This window comes from Sinohyriopsis cumingii, chromosome 9 (genome assembly GCF_028554795.1).
Source record: "Sinohyriopsis cumingii isolate HCF-2022 chromosome 9, ASM2855479v2, whole genome shotgun sequence".
NCBI lineage: Eukaryota > Metazoa > Mollusca > Bivalvia > Unionida > Unionidae > Sinohyriopsis > Sinohyriopsis cumingii.
The window spans coordinates 104,683,221-104,689,220 of NC_142969.1; the positions used below are offsets into that span (position 1 = coordinate 104,683,221).

General features: G+C 31.4%; 1 pseudogene across 1 annotated transcript in view; it reads left to right on the forward strand.

Moving 5' to 3' along the window:
• The window catches only part of LOC149792387 (chitin synthase chs-2-like), a 91,118-nt pseudogene extending 85,878 nt beyond the window's left edge, over positions 1-5,240 (forward strand). Inside the window, exon 33 of the transcript XR_016423316.1 lies at positions 4,980-5,240. The product of XR_016423316.1 is annotated as a chitin synthase chs-2-like (transcript). The remainder of the gene's footprint in view (positions 1-4,979) is intronic.
• Positions 5,241-6,000: the final 760 nt, after the last annotated feature.

Here is a 6,000-nt window from a genome sequence, read left to right on the forward strand (position 1 = left end):
ATTTAAATGTTGACAGAATTACTACAAAGGTATTATTACGCCAATTAATGTTGACAGAATTGCTACAGAGGTATTATTACACCAATTAATGTTGACAGAATTGCTACAAAGGTATTATTACACCAATTAATGTTGACAGAATTACTACAAAGGTAATATTACACAAATTAATGTTGACAGAATTACTACAAAGGTAATATTACACAAATTAATGTTGACAGAATTACTACAAAGGTAATATTACACAAATTAATGTTGACAGAATTACTACAAAGGTAATATTACACAAATTAATGTTGACAGAATTACTACAAAGGTATTATTACGCCAATTAATGTTGACAGAATTGTTACAAAGGTATTATTACACCAATTAATGTTGACAGAATTGTTACAAAGGTATTATTACACCAATTAATGTTGACAGAATTACTACAAAGGTATTATTCCACCAATTAAGCCAATCAATTGTTATTACTTCCTATTGTAAACGCTCGAAAAATTATTAATATCCCCCACGATGTTTATTCAAGATTTACTAACCACTGAACTTTTTATACTTGCATTCGATTCTACGAAGCACTGATCCTGAACAGACAATAAAATATTTATTGTGTTTAGTCATTGGTTGGATTTGGACGATTCATGTGAAAGCAGTAATTTCACAAAATTGATACTATTTCCGGAAAATGCACTTTAATATATCCTTTTTGGGGTACGTTGCGTCCTTGTTAGTGCGTAATATAGATAATACAGTCTTGGTGCATTCGAATTCGCAACTAATTCACCAAATTGCGTCACAAATTAAGGGAAATAATTGAAATTTAGAAGGAATTTAATTCAGAAGAGGACATCGTAAATATCTTGAATGAAAAACATAATGTGAACACAGTTTTTGATAACGGAGTCGAAGACAGTAAGTTTTAATTTAATCCGAAAGGTAGCTCCACCATAAAAATGGATTCAGCAATTCTCTCATCGTGTGTTTTGATGCATCTTTGCCGATTTTTCAGGTGTATTTCCTTGCCAAGAAAATTATGTACCTTCCAGAGATAAGATAGGTTTGTCTAACGTACGTCACAAACACTGACGACATTTCTTAATACGATTCACGACATATATTTATGTCAATAAATTAAAGGACAATTACATTTTTTTTTCGTTCGTGATACTGCTTGGCAATTAGAAACCCATACAATTTTTATTATGTTTTCAATATATGTACATTCCATAAACATTATCTGATGAGTGTTCTCCTTCTTATCATCATTATAACAGCGTAATTATCATCATTATTATCTTCCTCATCTGTTCTTGTTTATGTCGAATGATTTTGATACAACTGTCCAACCCAATTCTATTTACCAACATTTTATCAAAAGTCACGAGCACAAAAAACAAAGCGTGTCAGTCGGCAACTTTTCAAAATGTTCATAGGTTACTTTTCGAACTTATTTGGTATTCATTTTGAATGAATAATATTTTTATTTATAAATAGTACGTAAATCGTCTTATACCATCTGTTCAATGTGAATTCATGATTAAATCGAAATGGTATCGACTTAAGAAGAAGAAGAAGAAGAAGAAGAGAAAGAAAATAAAGAAGAAGAAGAAGAAAATACGGAGGAAATATTCGATTTGGTAGCAAAATACTAACCAATTATGTTTTTAAAAATAGACGATAGAAACTAATAATTTTAATGCAACATTTTGTATCAGTATTATTTGAAAAAATAACTTGCTGCTGAATAACGAAGCATATCTAGCAGAATTCAAAAATACATTAGATTTCTGAAGATGATTTTTTAAAATTTGAAATCTTGTCCTTTATATAATATGAACCTTCATATAACATGCACTAATATGACAATTATTTAGATGAAGTGAGGATATGTTTGGGATTACTGTTTCTAATATACACATATCTCATCTTGATAATAAGTATATATGGGGGGTTACTTTTTCTAATATACGCAGCGCCATCTTGATAATAGGTATATATTGGGGATTACTGTTTGTAATATACATATATCCCATCTTGATAATAAGTATACATTAAGGATTACTGTTTCTAATATACATAGCCCCATCTTGATAATAAGTATATATTGGGGATTACTGTTTCTAATATACATAGCCCCATCTTGATAATAAGTATATATTAAGGATTACTGTTTCTAATATACATAGCCCCATCTTGATAATAAGTATATAATGAGGATTACTGTTTCTAATATACATATATCCCATCTTGAATATACGTATATATTGGAAATTAATGTTTCTAATATACACAGCCACATCTTGATAATAAGTATATATTGAGGATTACTGTTTCTAATATACATATATCCCATCTTGAATATAAGTATATATTGGAAATTACTGTTTCTAATATACAAAGCCGCATCTTGATAATAGGTATTTATTGAGGAATTCTGTTTCTAATATACATCAGCCCCATCTTGATAATAAGTATATATTGAGGATTACTGTTTTTAATATACTTATATCCCATCTTAATAATAAGTATATAATGTGGATGACTGTTTCTAATATACATATATCCCATCTTGATAATAAGTATATATTGGGGATTACTGTTTCTAATATATATAGATCCAATCTTGATAATAAGTATATATTGAGGATTACTGTTTCTAATATACATAGCCCCATCTTGATAATAATTATATATTGGGGATTACTGTTTCTAATATACTTATATCCCATCTTAATAATAAGTATATAATGTGGATGACTGTTTCTAATATGCATATATCCCATCTTGATAATAAGTATATAATGTGGATGACTGTTTCTAATATACATAGATCCAATCTTGATAATAAGTATATATTGAGGATTACTGTTTCTAATATACATAGATCCAATCTTGATAATAAGTATATATTGAGGATTACTGTTTCTAATATACATAGCCCCATATTGATAATAATTATATATTGGGGATTACTGTTTCTAATATGCATCAGCCTGATCTTGATAATCAAGATGTCCTAGAGATGAATAAAATTCCTTTCTTAAAATTGACTTTGCACATCAGTTTGACGATTTATTTGTGTAGATTTAAAATTATTTTAAACTTCATCTTAGGATGCAACATAAAACTCCTCATTACAGAGATGTTACATTAGTCTATTTGTATTCATCCCTTGGTAGCGCTACATTGTATTTTGGTCTATTGCACATGTTTTTGTTCATCAAATTTGGTAAGACCATGGAATTGTTCCGGCACTGACTCCATAACTCGAACAATGTTTAGTCTGTCCTGACAAATACTAAACGCTTGTGCTAACCATTTTCTATGAAAAGAGTCGGATTATTCTATTTAAAATGACACAATAACTAAATTAAGTAATACACTGGTGCTACTAATATCGTCAGTTTTCGGTATATACTGTTTGGCTATAAAAGCATCAGATTTTAAAATGTAACATTTATAACAGTTTACGTTTCTTCTAATAATTGGAAATCGACATGCAGCTGAAATGACACACGACATTCTTTGGATTCTGAAACGTGCAAGGAACTGTTACGGGAATTGATATCTATACAGCTGTGTAATTCCGAAAAATGGCTAATTAAGTTTGTACTTCCGGAAAGAGCCGGTTGATTTTGTATTTCCTGAAATGGACGAATAATCTTAGAATATTTCATGCCTCCCCTTAGGTGAATGCAGATTTCAGATCGGTTTAAAGAGCAATCGGAACTACCCCTTGTATGGGAATATATTAAACCTAAAACAACAACTTGGATGTGCTGGTATGGGAACATATTACATCGAAAACAGCAACCTGGATGGAGAATTTGCTCATAAGCTGTGAAATCTTTTACACTTAAACAAAACTAAGTATTTAAACACGTATCAAAATTAAACTCGAGTAGTCATTACAAATGAATGTGTATTAGCATGATAAGTGAATCAGTCAGTGGACTGCATTTGTCAACTTTTGTATCACGTGATTCTCAACGAGGACCACTGAACTCAAAGATACATCATTGTACACTAGAGCAAAGCATACTGGACAAAATGAAACCAAACTTCACACCTATTTTTCAGTTATGTTACAGATAGGTTCAACATTTGTAATCAGTTCAGTTTATTGTTATCCTGATTTAGCCGATCAGCAATAATTCAGCAATAATTACTTTCTGTTATATCAATTCGGTAAAACATTGGCAGTTTTTTTTTCCCTGATTCTTCTTCCTAACTTTGACAACAAGTCACAACTGCATTTTCAGAACGCATTATTAAGGTTTAAAGAATATGTTTTCTGTCCTCAAAGTGTTTACCTAAAACGAAAACAAAAGTTGCCGTGATTCGGTCCGTTCTGAAAATGCCGATTTCATTGAAAATTGGTCGCTTAATGAAAATTCAAATATTTTTAGATAATGTAATATGTCAATAACGTAAGTTGATATTAGGATGTTGTGTCCACGTTAGTGTCTAACGTAAGTGTAAAGGACATGGTGCATCTAAACATATAACTAATTAACTGAAATTCATCAAATACTTATATATATATATATATATATATATATATATATATATATATATATATATATATATATATATATATATATATATATATATATATATATATATATATATATATATATATATATATATATATATATATATATATATATATATATATATATATATATATATATATATATATAAAGAAATCTGTCGAAAATATATTTAACATAATTATATCTTAAACGTGCTAATATGTATGTGTTCCGCCTCCATACTGGCTTAGTGATTCAGTATATTTTGTTGTGTTGTTACTGATATTTTAATATGCAATATGATTAGGAGGACGGTAAACATATCTTATTACATTATACATTACATTATTATTACATTATACATTACATATCTTATTACATTAATAATTTCCTCATGTTTAAGTCCAAAACAATAATAATTTCCTTGATACGTTATTTCAGGTTCCCACGAAGGATGATTATTTGGCAGATGAGCCCCCAACAAATGTGTATGTTTTGAAAGTTGATGTCCTTGGCCTTCTGTTTTTAATATTTTTCGTCTTTATTCTACTTATCCAAACCTGTGGAATGGTCATGCACCGCTGGATGACTTTTCAACACCTCATTTCCATCACGCGGCTTTGGAATCCTTTCCAGTCTAAAAATGTCAAAAGGAACCTTGATAGTAGTAAAGGGGGGCACCCTACGGACAATGGGAATTAGCATTAAAAACACCCCTGGGGCACTCTACGGACAATGGAAATTTAACATGGCGAAAAATCGTGGGTCACTCTACGGACAAGGGGAATTTAACATGGGAATAAATCGTGGGTCACTCTACGGACAAGGGGAATTTAACATGGCAATAAATCGTGGGTCACTCTACGGACAAGGGGAATTTAACATGGCAATAAATCGTGGGTCACTCTACGGACAAGGGGAATTTAACATGGGATTTTTTTTTTAAATTTAAAAAATTTTTTTTTTAAAAAAAGGGGTAGGCAATGGAAAGGCTATCTCTTTTCGAGAAATATGGCTGGCCCTGAAAAGGGCCTTTGGGTTTTATGTTAATGTATTCATTAACATAAATGGCACCGCATTGGTCTTCTTCTTGTCCTTAGGCTGCGTCTTACTGTTGGTCCGTACATCAGCACTCTTTTCAGGCATCCTTGTCTTTCGACGTAGATCCTACGTGTCCACAGGCTGGTGTTTGTCCTGTGGACAACGGTCCACTTCGATCGGACATACATGAGCAAGTCTGTCCGAAACATCATGGAAGACACAAGGGTGGATGACTCAACTGTAGTCCACATCTTGAAGCGACGAGAACAGGTGAATCAATGCATTGAACGGCGCTTATTTATAGGCGGAGGAAGGATTGAAACGGATTGAGTTCATTTACCAATCCGAACACGCGTTACAGAATTCAGTCAGCTCGCATCCAATCCGAAGAGAGCAGTCTGTGACGTCACGTAGTCAATAT